The 22,514-nt window shown below is 34.2% G+C and overlaps 1 long non-coding RNA gene across 1 annotated transcript in view; it reads left to right on the forward strand.

Annotated features, from left to right (window-relative positions):
* LOC142601558 (uncharacterized) overlaps positions 1-22,514 on the forward strand; it is a 354,848-nt gene that overhangs the window by 187,604 nt on the left and 144,730 nt on the right. Inside the window, exon 3 of the long non-coding RNA XR_012835077.1 lies at positions 21,510-21,562. This is a non-coding gene — a long non-coding RNA (uncharacterized LOC142601558). The remainder of the gene's footprint in view (positions 1-21,509; positions 21,563-22,514) is intronic.

Here is a 22,514-nt window from a genome sequence, read left to right on the forward strand (position 1 = left end):
TACATGTGATTCTTTGTAACCATACCAGGTTTTACTTATTTCTTCTGGCCCTAACACTTATCTGCATCCTGGCAATATTTTTTACTATACTAGAATAATATGCAGGTATTAACTCAAAAAGAATTCTAATACTGAGCAACTGTACTGATGCTTTTATTGGTACAACTTCACTGGAGCAAATAGATTGATACTGGTTGTCGTGGTTTTACCCCAGCCAGCAGGTGAGCACCACACAGCCTCTCGCTCAGTCCCCGCTGCCAGGACAGGGGAGAGAATTGGAAGAGTGAAAGTGAGAACACTCATGAGTTGAGATAAAGACAATTTAAAGCAAAAGCTGCGCACACAAGAAAAGCAAGACAAGGAATTCCTTCACCACTTCCCATGGGCAGGCAGGTGTTCAGCCATTCCCAGGAAAGCAGGGCTCCATCACATGTAACGATGACTTGGGAAGACAAACGTCATCACTCCGAATGTTGCCCCCCCTCCCCTGGCCCCACTTCCTCAGCCCCTTATAAGCTGAGCATGATGCCATATGGTATGGAATATCCCTTTGGTCAGTTGGGGTCAGCTGTCCCAGCTGTGTCCCCTCTCAACTTCTTTTGCACCCCCAGCCTACTCGCTGGTGGGGTGGTGTGAGAAGCAGAAAAGGGCTTGGCTCTGTGTAAGCGCTGCTCAACAATAACAAAATCCACCTCTATATAACAAAAACATCTCTATTATGAAAACTGTTTCCAACACAAATCCAAAGCATAGCCTCATACTAGCTACTATGAAGAAAATTAACTCTATCTCAGCTGAAACGAGGACACTGGTTTACACAGCTGAGGTTTGGTTCTATTTTTATTGCAATTAAGTTACGATTAGCCAGAACTCATCTAGGAAATAATTCATGAATGTCAAGTTGGGAACAAAGCTGAAATGGAAGTTGTTTCTTTCACTACTAATTTGAAAATGCCTGCATGTACTCTTCCAGTAATTTTGAAGCTTTGTTCTAATACTGTTTTTTTCATAATAGAGAAAGGTGCAATTGTAGCCAAAAGATTTACTGTCATTATTATTATAGTAAAAGCTGAAAAATGAAAAGCTATCATTAAAAGGTGTCATTCCCCTTTATAAAAGCAGTCTGTTACATCATTAGTTTTTAAATTCTGTTACAGGCTGAGAGCACAAGTCAAAACATGTCCCTGTTTGCTCTTGATAGTTCATGATACCCGTTTTGTATGAAGTGGAGCGGTTTCAAACTAAATAATGTTTTCACCTCTGGCTTGTGGGAGCTCAGCTAAAGATCTAAATATTTTAACAGGAATTTACTGAACATCTTAAATCTGTTTCAGATAGGTTTTTGGCAAGATAAATTACTATTTTCAGTACTTCCTACTATGAAAATAAGTAATTTAATATTGACAGAAGGCTTATTTCAGTATCAGAAAAAATTTCTGGGAAACACTGTATAAAGATTTTTTTTTTTCCCCTGCAAAGAAGAGGTGATTGTTAGTTTAAACTAGATAAACACTTTACATTTTATGATTAATTTTTTTTAAACCACTAAATAATCTCAGTTATGGTGCATTTGAAATGAATGTTTTAAGAGCAAAAAGTGAAACTACAGGCAGTGAAAATGTTAGATGCACTCTTAAAGCAATTTCCTTTTATCTAACCTGCACTTCAGAATAGATTGGACTTTCTTGGGCCAATCTTATATACGAAAGTTATTTCTTCCTTTGTCAAATGTGTATTACAGTATGGATGTTATCAATATTTGCATCCTTAGTTAGCATGTCAATTTGACTTAAAAAATAACATACTAGGCTATACCCCCAAAATACTCCATGAGTGGGACATACTAGGTTTCAGTAGTCTCCATTTTGGAAAAGAGGTTTGTTTTTACAAAGGTTATCTAGGCGGAACTTGAATTGATTTCAAGTTGACAGTGCTCTAAGGCACTTCATTTGATTTTGCCCTTCATCAACTTGTGAAATCTCTGTTTAGAATACGACAACAAATTGCAGAATGATATAAATGTGGAAGAAGCAATTTTTGACTAGTAAGTACTCAAACTGACAGTTGCAACAAAGAGTTTCTAAGTAGTACACAGGTGAAATGGATTTAAAATGAATTGTTTGCCAAATAATTTTGAATAGGGAACACATTTGGGAATATCAAACATTTCATGGACAATTGATAAACAAAGCTAAGAAATACATTCTAACAATTTGAATTGCTTCTGAGCTGAAATTTTCAGCTGTGAAAAATTTATGGTTTGCATCCTTGTGGACAAAGTATCTTTTAAATAAGAATTTCTAATGTTCAGAAACATAAAAGAATATGCTTGTCTAGTATACAGAACTGTTATTACCCAGGCTTTGTCTGAAAGCACTATTTGCTAGCTTTTCTATGGCAGTGCTTGTGCATTCATTCATTCATTGTGTACATTAACCACGTTTCTAGTTTATTTCTCTTTCACTTGCACTTTTTGACAGCTTGAAAATTTTTACCCGTGTCTTGGTGTTTCATTAAGAAATGTCTGCAGGCTACAGACTGATAGTCATAAATAAGAGGAGCCATATCATTCTGACCTTATCAGGCTGCTGTGGACAAATTTTCTTCTACCATCAGTACTTGATACTGTTAATCTGATGTCTTTTATATTAAAATTTAGGATATCTACTGGAAAAAGCAAAGCTGTCTTGAAATAAGAAATGTTAAACTGCATAAAATTTTCCTTTTATTGTATAGCATGTGTTTAAAGGGTTAGCAAGATAATAATGGTGATATCCTGAGCTGCCTTACGGGTACTCTTAAACATTTTTAAGTTACTGATATGCCTTTTTACTCTAGTAACCAACTATAATATCTGCAGTAGAAATGAGTCTTTTCACAGAGTTGCATGGTGAAGGCTCAATAGAAGGAAATGCACAAAACACAGCACGGGCCCTTGAATGTTATGAGAACTGTGTGGGAATGACTGTTATCTGAGGTGTACAGTTGCAAGAGCATATTCTCAAAATAGTGGTTTTGTTTTACTTGAATACTTGAAATAACCATGCAAGGTGGTTTTTTAGTTTATTTAAAAAAAAACCCACACAGGTAATACCATTTAAGCTAATTTAAAGCAAACAGCAGTAATATTTGGTTTCTTTATGCTTATAATTCACAATTGTTTCCATTAAATTCACCACAATCAAAATAATTTCTAAGCTCTTTCAATTTTATTTTTTTTTAATTCATATTTCTTCAAACAGCAAATGCTTTGGAGGCAGCACTGATTCTAATAATAATGGTAGTAGGCTTGATAACAGATACCTGTGTCAAGGACATCATAGATATTTCAGATTTAATTGAATACAAAGCACGGATGCATCTAGAACACATTCTATGTGTCATTTCCTTTATACAACATCCCTTTCCCCCCCCCCCCTTCTTCATGGTCTTTAGAAGAAATTGCTGATAAACATTGTCATTGCATAAACTAGGACTAGAAAGAGGAAGAAAAATGGCATGTTACTGTTGCTTGCTGCAGTTTTTAATGTGTAGTTGCAGCTAAAAGCTAAAAAGACTGAGTTATACATTTGATTCCTTTATATGACTGAGCAAAATTTTGTGCACATGAGAAGCTTGAAAATGCGTTTTATTGTCAGCGTAATGCCACTGATTTCAGAAATACCGTACTAGTATGAAAGGCTGGTCTAAAACATTTCTTCCAAAAAAAAAGTTTTAACCTTGGATTAGCTTTGGTGGCATCATAAAGATTGATTTGTCATGACCAGTCCAAAATATCACGTGTGTTATAAAATACACACCGTCTATGTATTTAAATTTCCATCGAGCTGAATCAGATTAAACTGAACTCCTGAAGTATTAAAATGACACTATACAAAATTTTAAAATTCAGCTTCAGTGATTTGGTGGACTTAGACCTTGGTTTCCTAGGACAATACTAACAGTATTTTTTAGTACTGCAAATCTAACAGTGGCATCATAGTCTAGTTTGTCAGAATACTGTGGATTATTTTACCATTATGGGTGGTAAAATTCATAAAAAATGGAGAAAGCGCCTCAAAACTCTGTCACTATTACTGATTTTGATATTCAAATGGTGATATCAGGCCAGACACACTGAAGTTAATTTTTAAATATAGGTTATCACATTTTTAAATAACTAGTACCCATATAGTAAAGAAAAAACTGTTTAATATAGTTATGACAACCTAAGTTATATCATGTTCTCTTAAATATACGTGGCTGTTCTGTAATTTATTTTCCTGAATAAAATTTTTCCTTTTATTATCGTAATTATTACCTCAGAACACAATCCATGAGAAAGTACAGCATTCTGAATTCATTAGCTTACAGGAAGACAGTGTTGCAATTACATATACAAAGGACAGAAAACAATCCTACAGCAACACGTAATAAATCACAAGGAATACCATGTTCACTGTGGTATATCATATATTATCTTAAATTGATTTGTTTATCTTAAACTGTTAAGGACATGCTGTATCAGAAAATGGTGAATGAAATTATATTACAGCAATTACTCCAGTCTTCTGTAGGATGGTATTAAAAAACAAACCACCCCATACCCGCCCTTTATTAACAATCCTCATATTTTTCAATATATGTCTTAAAAATAAAATATTTAGTAATTTTCTCTAGCCAACTTTCTCAGTGCCAGAACTTTAGTCTTTATAGTTTATTTCAATGCTTCCGCTGGATTTTTTTTACCATATTGCATGCACCACATTATAACTTTTCCTATTTCAACAGATTTTCTATGAGTGCCAATTTTTAATTTAGGTTAGAATCATTCAGCTGCGGTACTGAAGATTTAAGTTCAAGACTTAACATTAGGCTAACTTTACATTAATATTTCTAATAATATTTCTGTCATTCAGAAATATATCAGGTCACCATTATCTGCTGCCACACAGGTGTAAATTTTACATATTTCACATAAACTTCACAAAAAATGAAGTTAGGAAAGGTCATTCTGCTGTGTGGAACTGTAACATTACACTCAATGTGCTATGTTAACTCATAGCAAATAATGAGATTTTTTTGTAATAATTAGTAAAACCTTTAAAAAACAGTTGTTTTCCTAAAGTGCTGAGATTACGTACATATTTTTCATGTCTTGGATCTATGTAGTTATTTCCAAATAACACAGTAAGAACATAGAGGAACTACAGAAGTTATCGAAGAAACTGATTGCACTTAATGCATCTGTTGCTGTGTCATTAATTTATTCTGACACTATACACACAAGTGTAAGAAGAGCAACTAGCTCCAGTCATACATCTTCATCTCTTACCTCACTACCGTCCCTATGTGCATTATAAATCTTATCATCTATCCGTGCTTTGTGTCGATTTCTTCTCTAATCTTTCAGTACTCCAGTTAGCTAGTAAGCCAGTGCAGCTGAAGAGGAACTCAGATGGATGATCCTTGGGGATGGTGTGCGTGGCTGTGTTTCTGTGGGCAATGCTTCCCGAACGGTGTCGTTCTATGCTCATCTGCGCTCAGGCTGTAAAGGAAGTGAGCAATAATGCAGACAGCCGGAGAGCAACTGGCACTGTGGAAACTGTAACTACTGGTCCCATCCCTGAAATTAGCGGCTACATTTCCCATAGATTACATGTCAAAAGCTCTGCGTTTGCAAAACCTAGCTGCTAGATTTAAGCTTTATAGAAAACCTCATCCCTGGAGAAAAATACAAACTTCATTTTTCATGCAGTTAATAGAACTAATATAACTTGTCAGGCTTATTCTTTTTGAACATTTTTTATCAGTCACCACCTGATTCCACTAATTCAACCAGATCAACACTATGAGAATGGGAATACATCCATATTATCAGGAGACAAAGAACATTAATATGGTAGAAGCTGTAATTCTGGATCATCTGCTTAATGCTCGACAGCCTCAGGTGTAGCATTGCCTATTTTTGTGTACTTTTTATGATATTTGAAGATACACAGAAAAATTTACACTCTAGAGTATCCATAGATATTTTCCCATGTAATTGCTTTTGGGGTAGTTTTCATCAGTTTCCTAAGGTGATTTAAGACTTATGCATAGAATAACGGCACAGAGTGGAAAACAGCAGTTTAATAGCAATAAGATTATGACTACAAATGTGGCTCTTAGAATAATAGACTACTCTTGTTGTCAATTATGAATGAAATGTTGAGACCATCATTGTTTGCATCATCTACCTGCATAGCATCCCTCAAGCCAAACCTGATGATTAGGGAAGCTCATGTTGCCGATAATGGAAGTGGCAATATTCTTTCATATTCTTTCCTCGCATAAGGAAGAGTATATATGGACACTCCAATGACAGCACAAGTCAATCATTCTGAAAATCTCCTTTCAGAAAGGAGCACTCAAAACAACAACTGTTGTTTATTCAAATAATATGTTAATTGCCTAACATTTTTCTCTTAATGAGCAATTTAAGCTGAAAGGTGAAGCTTTACTATTGTGAAGTTGTGTTGCATTACCCTGGCCAGCAACTAAGCACCCACCACCAGCTGCTCACTCACTCCAGCAGATTGGGGGAGAGAATCGGAAGAGCAAAAGTGAGAAAAACTTGTGGGTCAAGATGAAAACAGTTTAATAAGTGAAAGGAAAACAGAAAAAAAAAAAGATGCAAAGGCAATTGCTCACCACTTCTGACCTGCAGACTGTTGCCCATTTCTGTATCCTCTGCAAAGAGTATAATATTCTGTTAATCAACTTGGCAGGTTTCAGGAATTGCACTTTTGAAATAAAATCTCACTGCCAACATTCTCATTGCATTTTAAGCTATTTATGCAAACCTTGTGTCATGAAATAATAGGCATTTAATTCCCAGCTCCAGTGAACTACAAGGTGTTTGTCATGGTCTTGTTACTTCTGGCTGATATACTCAGACCAATCACTTCTAAATATCTATGCTATGCTACTTGTAGTATAGACTCTCACACTGCCTTTCTGTTCTCCCTTAAGCATGCTGTTTAGTGAATTTAGCATTTGAGGTATCAGTAAATTTCCTTCAGTGTTTTAGGCCATTTTTTGTTTCAGCTCCAGTGTAATTGAAAGCAAATGGCTGCCAATATGGAGATCACATCTGTTAACTGAAAAACATTCAAATTATTTTAATTTCTGGGAAAAAAAAAAAAAAGGTACAATAGCTGACTTCAATAGAATATTTTCTCAGCTTTTAAATCAGGAGACTGTGATTTTGCAGATTTATTTCTACATATCCATTTTAATTTGTTTCTTTTTTTTTTAATAGAGAAGATCTCACAATCTTAACAAATGAATTAATAAGTATCTACGTAACTTTTACTGAGTTGTCTGCTGCTCTGGCTGTCACGCCTTCATTTTAACATGCAGTGACTGATGTGAAATAGCTATGAAATAGAGGTTAGATGCTTTTCTACTTAGTCTACTTTGCCTTCTATAGGCATTCAAACAATGTCAGAGAACACTGAAGATTACATGGAGCCATAAGAAAGAGTGTGAAATCAGATTGACTCAAATTAGTCAAAGCATTAATAGGGTGAGATTAATTAGCTTTGTACCCTATCTATTTTTTGAGAATCATATTAAAGCTGATTTGTACTATCACACTAAATCTTTCCAGTGAAGAACTGCACTGTACAAGAAAATTTCTTGATAGAATAGCACACTATACTGCCTCTTAAATCTCCTGAATCGAGGCATGTAAAGAAGAGTCTTGAATGAAGTTATCTCAGTAGCTCAAAATTTTAAGGATGCTAGATTGTCTACTTAAGGTTGAGAGCATTATAAAAGATATTTCCAGCCAGTCCAAGCCTCTTTCATATTTATTTAGAATCCTACACAACAATTTGAAGAGAACCAATTTAACCAGGTGGAAGCCAGACATTTGATAATAACTCAGCAGGCATAGCAAAGGTCTCACAGCTATGGCAAAGACTGTGTCTTTGTTCTTTTGCCTCAAAATACAGCCTAAGAATCATTGACTGACCTCAGCATCTGTATAAACTAATTAAGAGAGAAATGGAAGAGGATTTTTCTGATTCTTTCCCAAGATCATGAACAGTATTTTAAAAAGTATCTGATAGGTATCCAGATGCAGAACAGTTGTTTAGGTTGTAATAGTTTGCAATGATAGAAGTCCTTTTACTTGAATAATTTCAAATTTTATTTTAAGAAAGAAGTTTCCATTAACAAATGCTGTCAATAATAACTGGTTTAGTTTTGGCTTGTTTGTTTTTGTTGAAGAACTAGTTCATGCAGCCTTGCAAATGGTGAAGAATAATGTGTGCAATATGATGTATATGATTTTTAAATGCTCAGAAGAAAAGCTCAACCTCACGTGTCCATACCAAGACATGTCTAGAAATTTTCATTCTTAAAATCCTGCAGAAAAAGATAATATTTAGAATGCTAATCCAAATCTAAAGCTTTTTTACTGCTAGCAAAGCTGATATATTCAGGTCTTTGCTCAGATGTAATTGGAGAGAAGTGAGGTAATCTCAAAACTATGGTGGTAAATAGATCTGTGAATTTCCTGAGATTCTTCCCAGCTTTTAAGATTTGGTGGACTTGACTTTCTAAAGTCAGTGAAACTCAGGAATTCTCCTTGTTCTGGGCACATTTCTATCCATAATTCTTGGCGCTAATGCCCTATTTTGCATAGGAAGGAAACTCTAGTATGTGAAACTGATGAAGATGACAGCACTGATACCTGTCAGGTTCTTGAAGCTCATAGGTAGGGTCCTGGGCTTTGGATGCAGCTAGTGAATCCAGTACTTCCAGAAAATGAAAAGGATTAATTTCACTGATGTTGTGGAAATCACTTTTACAAATTCTCAGTACCAAATAATGAAATAGTAGTTATTCTGTGCTTCTTACTTTCAGTATGAGACAATGCATTTTAGACTTTAATCCTTAATATTTTTTCACCAATTTCCACTTGAAGCTAATTTATTGTCACTCATTTCATGTCTTAGGTATCCTATTAGTTGATATTTGTGAGAACAGGCATATTCTCCAACTTTCAAAAGATTCATTTTCTATTCAGACTGATCATCTGCAGCTGTTGAATTAGATGATCTTTCAATGTCCCAATATGACCAACAGGGAGGGAATAACCATAAAATATTTTCAGCAAGCTTGTTTTTTTTTAGATTTTCTTGAAATTTAGAGGCTCCCAATTAGTGCTTGCTGATATATTGCCAAGATGTCTATTCAAGTTATTAGCTGTTTCTGAAACATTTATGATAAACAATATCAACTGTAGTGAATCCTCACTGAATAAAAATTACTTCCTATGCTTAAAAAAAAAAAAAAAAAGATCCCTTCTTGTAAGACAGGAATAATTTTAATGATCAGAAAGTTTTAGTATGGATGCTTTAGTTTTATTTGTTAAAAAGCACTGGACATTTTCTATGTTCTGGTAAATGGCGAACTATAATTTTATTATGTGATTTAGACAATGTTGTTTAAACAATTTTTACCTAAAACTCTGTTGTCTGTTAGGTAAATTGTTAATCTTCTGTTATTTACAATTATCTTAACTTCTCACCAAGTCTTAAAAATAGAATAGAATTCACAAGATTGCGGCTGTGCTCTGTAAATTCCTCTCTGACACATTGAGGGGTCCACCAAAGTTGGAAAGATTCTTTATAAAGGAACCAAGGAACATTGTTGCAAACTACACAGAAACTGATGCTTGGAATTACCCAGGAGAACAGGATTCATGTCTACTTCTTTATACAAAGCCCTGAACTCACTCTTTTTTTCTTGAATTTTCCAAATAGTTGGGATTTCAGCTAATTTTATATGTGTTCGGGCTATACTCCAGCCTGGACTATTAAAAATCCAATTCCAAGGCAGGTGGAGTGTGCTTTTGTGCTGGAGTATCAGGCCATATCTGCCTGTTTGTGACTGGAATATCCTGAGCTCTTTGTCCTGCCCTTGCTTTAACCTGCTGGGCCCATGGAATTGATTTGTCCAATGATTCCAGGGTCACACTTTGTTCAATCTATCTCAGAAAAGATTGTATCATCAGCATCATGTCTTTTTCTCTATCTCTAGGAAGATCCAAAAAGGGTCTTCTTTCACGCTACTGCAACTATGTCTTAGTAGTCAGGTTTGGGAATAGGGAGCTCTGAAGTCTACAATATCCTTAACATGTCTTCAGATCATTGGTTGAACGCTTGAAAACTATGAACTGAAACAGCTTGTGGCGATGAAGCCTAACTGAAAGCAGGCATGCCCCTGTTGTGAAGCCCTGAAGGATGTTTGTTTAAGACTGAGTTTGGTGTTATATTTTGACAAAGGTTAAGCAGCTCCCTGCTAAGAGAGTTGGCTATTGCAGACCAGTGCAATTCCTATTGTTTAGGAATTTTATTCTTCCTTTGCTAAGGCGGCTGCAGAAGAGAACCACCTAGCTGCCTAAATCAGACATAAGCATTATGCCAGAGAGACAATAGAAAAAGTACTACTCCTAGACAATCAGTAAACAGGAATTAAATGCAAAGATTTAAGTTTTTAAACAGCAGAGGTTTTTCAGCACACCTAGAAAGCTGCAGAGATTTTTCTGATGACTCATATGACTGATATTTTAATTAACTGTATGGATATTTCTCTTTTTTTAAATACAGCAGATGATGTTTTAACTATACAATTAGCAAGAATGCAACTCACTTTATGAAGTACTTCAGTATTAGAAAAGCATTAAAAAGTTATCAATAATGATGAATTTGGATGCATCCCTAATGAGTTAATTAAAATGAGAGTAATGTTTCAATTTTAATAAGAATTCTATTGCAGTCAATGACATTAAAGTATTTCGGCAGATTTTTAGCATCTTACCTCGGTGCCCAGTGGACATAACAACAGAAATTAAGCCTAAGTAATTCATAATATATTAAAAAAAAAATAATTGTTAAAAGCAATAATTGCCATCTGTTCTTGTCAGTATTATTAATGTGCATAGAATGGCCTTTGTTACAAAATAGCTTACAACTGTAGCGTTGACAAAATTTGTTTCTTTCAAAGTAGCTGGACTTGCATTAAAGAAGTTAAGGTGGACAAACAAATTCAAAATGTTAACACAGCCTAATAGCACTGGGGTATCAGCCAATTTATAATTAGTTGCAGTTTGCAAGGAATGCAGATCTCACAGGATTAAAACCACAATATCTAATACTTGTGGATAAAGTTCTGAACCATTCATGCATTATACTTTGATGTCCTTTAACTGGTATACTTAAGCTGGCAACATAAATTTGATTTCTTATTTTTTGAGGAAAAATTATGCTTTGTTTCAGTTTCCATAGCTACTAGTGCTCAGTTCGTTTATTTGCTATGCAAAAGTAAGTCTTTTATCAGTTTTGTAAATTTATTATACTCTATATTGCAAGATCTTTGATTCGTTTTTGTAGGCCTAGAAGGAACAATTTAATGCTGTTTACCAAAATTATATTTTACAACTAGTTATTATCAGATTCTTTTCTAACATAGTTTCCTAAGGCTTATTTGTGTGTGTTGGTTATCGCCAGATCCCTGCATTCTCCTGAGTCACTTTCAAATCTGGTAGCTAATGTCTGCAAACTTGACAGCGGAGTAGAGGTCTTAAAAATACTAGATTCTTACAAGATTAATGAAAAATTGGTGTTTAGGTTAAAAAAAGAGGGATTTTATTCATTATTCTCTGTAATACAGAGGGAGGGTGTTTTGTGATCTGAGGCAGTACTCGAGTTTGGCAGCACAGCAAGCCAGTTGTGGATGGCCAATGCTTGTAGCTCACAGAACATCTCTTGTCTAGCTACAGAAAAGCAAATACTGTTAGTTCTGTGGATCACCCGAGAATGTGTGCTGGAACATTTTTATTAGCACAGAATTCAAATTAGAGTTACTCCTAGTTTGTGGTGAAATTAAATATATGTCCCTATTCAGAGTAGTATTTAAGCAAATGTATAGCTTTAGGCAAATGTTTATACTGAGATTTTCCCTTGCTGAAAAATGTTTTAAATACTTGCTGAAGTGGGGCAATAGAAATTTGCCTCTTGAGGCAGTGAACTCTGCAACTTACCAAATTGAGAGAGCAGTTCAGAAAGCTATCAGTTTAGACAATGGAATTGAGAGCATTGATGCAAGCTCTGAACAAATAACAAACAACAAAATCGGCCTTGTTGCGAGTTCTGCACAATAACAACTTCAAATGCTTGATTTTTATTTTTAATATGTGGGTCACTTCATGTACTTCTGTATGCCTGTTTTATTATCCTGGTCATACATTACCATAATTAATTGAAATTTTTTTTTCAGTTTAATTTTATTTTCATGCCAACAGCTCAAAAGAAATGCTTTTAAACAGTTGGATCCATAACAGATCACCAAATGTGTCTTGAAATAAACTGCTCTTAAACTCTCTTATGTGTTTTCCTGTCTTAAACTTTTGGTTTTCTCATAGTACATTTAAGACTTAATCCTTCAAATTGTTCAGCATTGGGAGATTACCATCCATTTTAATACATGGATAATAGATGATTTATTTTTTTCTATAATGATTCTCACAGGGCTGTTCAATTGCAGCTCCTAAGGAGTAGTTTGAGGAAGATTAAGTAGAACTGTGGGATGTTCTTAGGTTTAAGTAATCTCAAAAGAATTTCAGATTAAAAAATGTACAGTTCAGTATAGAGAGAGGCTGATGAGCACAGGTGCTCAATGCTTCTATAAATTCTTTCTCTTTATATACTAATTTTGGCCAAACAGATAGAATGGCAAATTTCATGAAAGAAATAATGACATTTCTCAGTTGGGTATTCAGAATCAGCAGACATAAATATTTTTCTGATGGTGACAAAGAATTTATATATTCCTTTTATATTTGTAAGCTTGAAAGGCAACAGTAATCACTCACAGCAAAGTTTGTAATTCTTAAAGCTCTGGTCTGAAAACTCTAACCGATCTTAAAAAACTTTAGCTTATTAAACTGTTCTGTGCTTTGGTTGTCTCCCTGCAGCGGCATAAGAGGCTTTTCTTTATATGCAGTACTGAAATAGCAACTTAAGTTTGATGTGGCTTTGTTGTGTCTCTCTTGTAATGCCCAGCTCACATATAGTTCTTTTAAAACAAAAAAGGTGCCTATTGGTCCTATTTATGATGTTTGGTTTTGATTATTACCCACTCTGCATACAGTTGCCAGGCATGGGTTTTCGGCGGGGGGGGGGGGGGGGGAGTTGACAGGATTGGCTTCCAGAAGGATTCCAAGACTTTAGAGGCTTTCTTTGGACCCCTTGAAAATTGTTGCATTTTGTTATAGCTAAATTCACGGTGCAGTTTATTTTCTGTAGGTTGTTAATATTCTTATTGTCGTCCTTCATATACAAGGTGTGCATAAGAGTCAGGAAACAGCTGCTGACAAAGATGTTTCCAGTACTCTTGTACTTGAATAGGGTTATTCAATTGCATATCAAGTTTTAAATGATGCTAGCTCATCACAATTAACTGCTGGGAAACCAAGGACCAAGATGCAAATAATAATGCTCTTGTACATCTCAATAGTATTTAATATTTCATCTATCCCAGGTGAATGATTTTATATTATTTTCAAGTATACAAAAGCAATAGTTTATGACAAATACAAATAAATTCTATGTCATCTTCAAGAGATTCACTTACACTTTTTTTGTGTCAGTATACTTAGATAACCCAGGGCTCTTACCTTGTTAACACCAATAAGAATTTGGAATAACAGAGCTATGTTTTTAAGGAAGTAATTGTAAGACCATAATAATTAGAACCTAGGAGCATAATAAGAACAACATAATCCTGGTTTACGAACAGATATCAAATGATGAAACAAGATGCTATATTTTACTTTTATTAAAGGCTTTTGACTCCTATTAAGTATAAAATCCCAGAAGCAACGTGGTAGTCCTTGCCTGTAAAAGCTGACCAACCAGTCTTCATTAGTAAATGGTCATATTAACTTACACAAATTAATAAGGTAATAAAAAAACCACCCTAGAAGGGTGATACAGAGAACAAATGCACTACTTTAATCACAAAATAGATGATGATGGAATATTTCTGGTGAAGTTATGCACAGAGTAGATAGATGTCAGTCAAGACTGGCTGGTCTAATTGATCCTAATTATATTAGTATGTGCACAGGTTGTCCCCTCTACCATTGGATAATGCTTACCCCCATAATTATGTGCAGTAATTCTGTAATATGGTGCTATATTATTTTCTTAAAATATATGGCACTTCTAAGTAGCTGGACTTTATAAGTTCATAAATCCATGCACTAAAACCAGCACAACTAAGAAGTCATGAGTTTAAGGCATTACCTGGCTAGGGTCTTCCAAATAGCCAAAGATGTATGTAAAGGAAATGCCCAGGCTTGCGACTTGGAATTCCATTATAAAGTTCTTTCAAAGCTTTGTTCGCGTAGATAGTGAGTGTGACATATAACCTTGGTTCTTTAGAGCAGTTCTTTGGTTCTGTCTTGAAGACCAGGAATATCACTAGATGATCTTACAAGAACATCTTGGTTCTGATGGTCTTACAAGATCATCTAGTTTTTCTGGAAAGAAGTATGTCTGTAGATGAACTTTTTGTCACTGGGCCAAATTAAAGCTGAAAACAGAATTCTTGAATGTTTAACTTCTTAAAGAATAACAAATGCTAGACCATATTTGTAAGATTTATTATGCCATTCATTATCAGACCATATTGTTGGTTTCTTATATTTAGCATAAGTATAAAAAGAATAAAAAGACTTACTTTTGTAATCTAAGTAGTCCTTAGTCTTCTCCAGGAAGGTATCTAGTTCCTGGATGTCACTGACAAAAGTGAAGGAAAAATGATCAAACTTCTTCTATTTACTACAATATAAAAATAATTGAAAGTTTCTATTTGGGCTCTTTTCCTTTTGTTATGCTGAACGGATCGATGGGGAAAACACCCAGGCGGAGTCATCTCTAAAGACCACAGCTATTTTATGTGTTGTCAACTTATGCAGCTGTTCATTTTACATTCATTTTCTGTGTTATTCAAGCAGCTTTCAAATTAATGTAATCAATAACATTAATGACCTTTAAAACCAAAGCAAGTAGTAGCAATGATATGTTAAATATAGAAACATTCTGTATTTGATATCAAGCTGTCTATCAAACTACAAGTATTTCTAAAATGGTTGGCACTAAGAAAGATATATTAAATTCATTAACCAAATATTGAAAAACTGTATGTGTGACAATAAAACAGAATGAATGTGAATTTCCTTCTCTTACTTTCTCTTCATTTCTCCCTACATACAAATTTCTTTCCCCCTACTGTTAGCTGTATACATTGATACAAACATCCCTTGATCATAATTTCTTATGTGTAGTGTACAAAAATATTTTGCAGGTGCTGGACTTAAAATTATCATTTCAGCTACCATTCAGATGGACACAGGAATGCAATTTCACCAACACTCTAAACCCCTATGCTTCCATTGTCTTTATGCAGCTGTCTTGAGGACCATATGTACGTGTAATTATAAATCTGTATGACACGTAAGAAATAGATCTTGGAGCAATTCTTCCTGTTCTCTGTTTTCTTCTTTGGAGTGTTGCCATTTGTGTGCAGTCACTTCATGTTTTTTCCTAACAGCTCCCTCTACAAACTAAGATCAAATAATATGACTTTTAGAGGGAGACATGGATGGAGGCAAGATATGGTACTGAACCAAGACTGAAATATCAGTTATAGAAAAAAAAGGATAAAAAATGTAATTACCTGTATATTTAGATTTTTGAAACTAAAATTTTCTTCATTGTCTTATATTTCTATCATATGAGTAACAGTTTCAAAGGCTTCATAAGGATACAAATAACATATCACTATTTCTGTAGAATAGCGAGTGGGTCAAACTACAGTGATGGTAAACAGCATCATACCTGGTTTCCTATGAAATACCTCTTTTACTCATTCCTCGTCTTTAACACGTATTTTGTAACTGCTTAACTTAAGTTTTCCATGCGTTTTGACTAGGTTATAATATTTATCACTGGGTTTTAATATTTATGCTGTGAGTAATGTATAGATAGATATTCTCCTATAAGTCTGATCGTCAGCATTTCTGTACTGCTTTACTGTATGTAAATTAAAAAACCCAACCAACCAAAAAAAAACCCCAACCAAACCACAAAAAAACCCCAAACACACAAAAAAGCATAATATCCAGAAGATTTATTTTTGTTGAGTAATGGTTTTTTTTTTCCTTGTTTCCATTGGAGCTAGATGATTTTAAGTTTTATTTGAGATGAAAAATTAGGAGATGGGGCAAATGGCAAGAATAACTTCAGTGGAAATATTTTCAGTTTACTGGTAATCTTTTGGTAGTGTTAGTGTAAGGGGGGTGGCTTTTTTATGTTTTCTCTGGTTTAAGACTTCTCATAGAAAGAGACTTTTTACAAGGGCATGTCGTCATAGGACAAGGGGTAATGGCTTTAAGCCGAAGGAGGGTAGATTTAGATTAGACATAAGGACGAAAGTCTTCACAATGAGGGTGGTGAGGCACTGGATCAGGTTGCCTGGAGAAATTGTGGCTGCCCCCTCCCTGGAAGTGTTCAAGGCCAGGCTGGATGGGGCTTTGGGCAACCTGGTCTAGTGGAGGGTGTCCCTGCCCATGGCAGGGGGGTTGGAACTAGGTGATCTTTAAGGTCCCTTCCAACCCAGGACATTCTATGATTCTGTGATTGTATGATTCTATGATTCCATGATTCTGTTGTTAGTTATTGTTGTACAATAGTGATGCAACTGCAAGTGTTATGATCATAAGTTTTTTTCTGAACTGCTGGGGTTTTTTTTCTGCTCTGGAACTGCAGTATATGGAAATTGCTTCCCATTATCTTAGTTTTTCAATAATCTAGACAGGTTCGGAAAGGTTCCCTGAAGTTTGTATGATAGTATTTACAAGTAGGCTTCTTGTACTTTTGTAAGGAAAAACAAGAAATGCTTTCTATGTTATATTTATCATTCTTAAATTTTGTTTTCTATTTAATATGTAAGCCATTTTCCAGAGGGAATTATCATTTAATTCTTTTGCTTTCCACTTAAGACTTCATTTCAGTTGTAAGTCATCAGTGCATTTGGCAATTCTACAGCTAGTTTCTCTGTCTTGGTAATTTATGTAGATTAGAAGCAATAAAGATCTGAGAACTGACTCCCCTGTGACCCTTTTCAACACTTTACTTTCTAATCACTTTACTTTAATCAGTTCTGTATCTGTTCCCATGTTTAACCTGAATCTTTCCTGCTTTCAGTTTAAGATGAAGCCTATCATTTGAGACATTATCAAAGGCTTTATGTAAATCCAAATTACGGTGCTTGTACCATTATTATCAATTTTATTTCTAATCTTCTCAAAAATATAAAGTGGCTGGTTGTCAAGATCTTAATTTTTTTAAATGTCTTATGATGGTAAACTGTATTTGTTCTAAATTATTGACAATTATTTAACGCTCATCATCTTTAAATGTGTTGTACACTATCGCGTAAACTATGAATTTTTAAGGTCAGTTCTCTCTGGTTGTTTCCTTGCTATGCCGTGGTGTGTCCCTCTGTGTGTGTGTACACTCACATGCATATATTGGCTGTAATGGGGCAGGCAAAGTGATGAGTAGCAATTCGTTTGCAGTTTTACTATATACAAAGCAAATTAGCGTAGAACAGTTCAGGCTTGCAAGGGAGTTACGTGCCTTTGATCCTAACAGATCGTATGAGACTAATTATTTAGAAAGTTAAGGAAAATAACTACAAAGCTTTTCTCCTCTGCTCACTGCATTTTAGGCAATGCATTTAAAAAAAAAAAATCAGATTTAAAAGAAATAAGTTGTCTGCAGGTATCCCAAGAATAATAATAATATTTTGGGTGGACTGGCTACTCTAGTAAGACTGTGTAAGAACAGAATGGGATCTACTGGTAGGCGATAGTTCTGGAGAGTAACCAAATGGATTCCTCTTTCCTCCTGATTGAGACACAAGCATTCTGTTTTTTAGGGATATCACTTACATTTATAAGTATTATTTAATGATTATAAAATTCTTTTTGCAATTACTGCTGTATTTATTTGCCACTTTTCAGTTTAGAGAGCTAGTAAGGTCTTTCCACATGTTCAATGTTTAGATTTTTTTTGGATGCAAAAATCAATACCTTACTGAACTTTGAATGTGAGTGATCCTCTGCTGAGCCTAAAAGTTTTGCCCGAAGATAAAATAATATGACCTATCACTATTCATTATGTTTTTCATTTCCAAAACATATTCTAGACATAATCATGTTTAGAATAATACCTTATGGAATATGTGCATTTTTCATTTATAACTGAGAAAATTTAAGACAGAAAAATTAGAAAGCTTATGCAAAAAAAGAGAGAAAAAGAAAACTTAAAATAAGAGCTAAAATTAAAGATATATTCAGACTTTTCAGCCTGGTGGTCAGTATCTGATCTGTCACAAAAGAATCCTTATGTTGGCAGCTACTTAAACAGGTTGACTGATTAGTTCTGACTGAGTCAGACAGATTTACCTACATAATCTCACTGTAAGTATAAAAGAACTAGAATTAACATTGATCAAATGATAAAGGTTTCTTTGGGAAGCTAAGGATAAAATTGAAGATAATGGTTATGTTTTTCTTATTTGACTACAAGTAAAATTAAATGCAAGAATAGATAAGTGTTACGGAATCAGGATAGGTGTGGAAGTCAGGATATAGTGCCACTTGCTTGAATGATTCTGATAAATTCAAAGTTAAAGAAAATTTAAAATGCATAAAATGAATACAAGTTGATTCAAGCTCTAGGAAGCACTGAGAAATTATTAGAATTGCGGTATATACAATGAAAAGGCCCATACAATCAAATACATGTTGAATTAAAGACACTGCCAGCATTCAGATTCTACTGTCTCACAGTCATCTACCCAGGCAGACCCTGTGATGAACTCCGAAGACTAACAATTAAAAAAACCCCACCAAACTACATATTTCATGGACCTGTAGTTCAAAAACTGCCATTAAACAAAACAGAATATCTTTCACCTATAGAGATGGATTTTTAGTGAAGCATGCGTTCTAAAATGCATTAGTAGACTTTGCATTTCATGGTACATAGAATGAATATATTTGAGAAGAGTAATATAGATTAACAGATTCTGAAATAATACTTCAAAAACTTTTCAAAATATCTAAAGACAGAAGAACTCAGTAGTGTTTTGGAAATATCTTTTTGTCCACTCTGCTCTGATACAGTTTAAAGTGAGCATCTACCATGGTAACATGTTTAATTTAGCAGTCTTCAGATCTACACTGGCCCTCAATTCTATGGACATCTTTTTCAATAGAACAATGTTAGAATAGGATGTTTGCTGCCCATAATTATAGCTAATAATCACTTTAGTTAACACAGGGATGTGTCAAGTTACTATTTACCAAACAGCACACACTTGTATAATACATGTGCTCAAGTTTGGAACAATCATATTTCCTTACAGTGAGAATGACAAAAGATTAGTCAATATTTACAATAAAAATATCCTTTCTGTTTGCAGTAAAATAAACCCAAATACCCCAAAATGGAAGAACACCAATGACAGTACCAAATAGTCAGTCAAAAACACGGTAGGCAAAAAGTTAAAAAAAGAAATAGAATTTATAGTGCTTTCAGTATGCCATTGAGCAAAAAAAGAAGGTAGCTTTTATAAAGCTTATTATAAAGACTTTCTTTAAGAAAACAGCCCAAAAAAGTGTAAATTTCCCAGGCAGTCTGTTTTTCACCATATGCCTACATGATTTTCTATTTATTATCCTTCAGATTACAATGTATTATTTTAGCACTCACTCTTTGGATAGAATATCTTTGTTTCCAACTGAGAATATATGTAGCTATCTATTCTGCAATCCCATAAATAAGCAATTATCTACTCAGACGCCATTTCAGATGATCATTGCTTACACAAGTAGAATGTTTAAGGCTAGAGGGTGACTGATTTTAATCAATCAACAAGTGCACGGTATCTTTAAAAGTAAATTTTTAAACTTCATGAAATATGCATGATCAATAAATTTCCACATCTGTGTTTCTGTAAATATTTATTTTTGAAGGTTTGCAGGCAAGAAGATAGTTATTGATTTAGAAATAGTTGCATGGTTGGCTACTTGTTCCTTGAATGGCTTGGGTTAACTATGAAAATCTCCTTCAGAATGATTCTCCTACACCAAACTAAAATTCTAACGCTCAGTTTCATTGTTTGTGCATATTTAAAGATTCAGCTCTTATCTTTACAGCTAAGATTTTGTGGGGTTTTTTCCTCATCCCTCCTTATACTTTCCCTCTCAAGTACTTCGTTTTTTTCTACAGTGAAATTCTGGGACCATTGTCAGTAAAAACTTTGTTAGTGGCAACAATGAAACCAGCACACTTTTTACCAACAGACTTCTCCTGAAAATTATGCTGTCAGGACTGAGTGAAACATTGCTATCGTATGCATATGCAATCTTGGGGGTATTATTTCATGTTTTCCCATCAAAGACAAAAGGAAAGTTTCAGTTCTCATTCCTGTAGTTTTACAGTGATGAAAATAAATGAAAAACAATAGAAGTACTGAAGTGAGACAGTAAATTTGATGTGCTGTTATCAAAAAGCTGCATTTATGAGACTTCCACTCTATCAGGATATACCTCCAAATGCTACAGCCTAACAGGAAATAAGGCGAGATTTCTACAAAATATCTATTCTGTGATTTTTGGAGTCATGAAAAGAATGAAAAATAAGTTGACTTAAGTCATAGAGCTCTGGAAATTTTGTGTTTGTTTGTTTCCTGAGTTTGTAGGTTTATCTTAATTTATTTGATGCAGAAAATCTAATGAACTTTTTAAAATAGAACACTAAATAGCAAATATGAATGATTTGTAAATGTCTTAAGTCTTTCTTTGCATACAGCATACTATACTAACATATGGTCAGTTTTATACAGTATTTATTTTTATGTATTTATTGTCATAAGACCTCTGAGTCAAAATTCTATTGTGCAAGACATTGTTCAATTGGAGAAATGAAAAGTGGCACTAAAAGGCTGGACAACAAAATTCTCTGTAGGCATAGTCACTTGGACTCCAGATGTTGTAGAAAATTCTGTAGGTACCACATAAAACAAATACTGAAATATGCTTAGACTAATAAACATGTTTTGCCAATAAATGCAAAAATAAGTGGGAGGTCAGCACTTAGGAGCTACCTGAATCACATTGAGCATAATTTCTTTTTTTTTTTTTTTTTTTTTTTTCAATTCTAAGAGCATGTCACATTTCCTAAACCCTGCAGTTTCCCTGATGAGAATCGTAAAAATACACTGAGGGGAACATAATTAACATTAATCTATATATATTTAACTAACTAATGAAGGTGATTTACTTTACCTGTGCATTCTGAGATATCACTAATAATACCTTATCTTCTTTACAACAGGTTAATATTCCATTTCAATAGATTGCCAAAAGGAACAGCAAAATACTTCAAAGGTAAGGACCTCCTTAAAAATAACACTTCAAATGATCATTCCTTCTGGTTTATGAGTTAGAAAAGAAAATGGAGAATGCTAATTTTTCCTGACTATCTGGCTGATAGCAGAGGATTACAGATGGCATTAATCGACACAGACTTTGACTTCCTGTTTGTGAAGCTGTGTCTACATATAAAAGACAAATTTTCAATTTTGTCTTCTTAGAAAGGATAAATTTAATTATTTTGATAATTGCAGAAAAAAGGCTTCATGTATGGAAATAAAATATTAAAAACTTGTTATATTTTTATCATTTTTCTTTGTGCAAGATTAAAAGAGTATTAAACTACCAGAAAATTTGGTTAGGATAGGATACATTTTTTTCCAACATGACAACTTACTAATTTCACTGTTTTATTTTTTACTGATATAACTTACTTTCATTCTTCTAAGAAATACAAGTATAACATTAGTTCCAAACATTTAATTAATTTCGAGAGCTCCTTAGTTTTAGAATACATTTGTTTTACTTTCAGTTGGGGGTGTCATATCGTGCCCAGACTGTTTGTTGCGGTATTTCATTGTTCTTTAGCTACCTCTCCTGTAGCAATAGTTGATTAACTTTTATAAACTGTACTGTCCACCCTTACAGAGAGTATTCTTGTCTCTCAAGGACACAGGTAATAGGATACAAGGTTTCACTAAAATTGTTATGTGTAAGTCATGAAGTTAGAGGGGATAATATGGACATTGTGGTCTGCCCTAAACTTTGATTGGTAACCAGAAAGCAAGCAAGAGCAGTAATTTATTGTTCTAGTTGTCATGTATGTGTCTACTTTGTTTTAAAACACTGTGGACTTTAAGAGCCTACTACATGCCATTTATGCATATGCTTTAAATGTGTACACTGACAGGGATAGCAGATCCTGTATTAGTTAATATTTAGCCATACATTTCAACATTGCCTTTAA

The sequence above is a fragment of the Balearica regulorum genome, chromosome 4 (assembly GCF_011004875.1).
Source record: "Balearica regulorum gibbericeps isolate bBalReg1 chromosome 4, bBalReg1.pri, whole genome shotgun sequence".
Lineage (NCBI taxonomy): Eukaryota > Metazoa > Chordata > Aves > Gruiformes > Gruidae > Balearica > Balearica regulorum.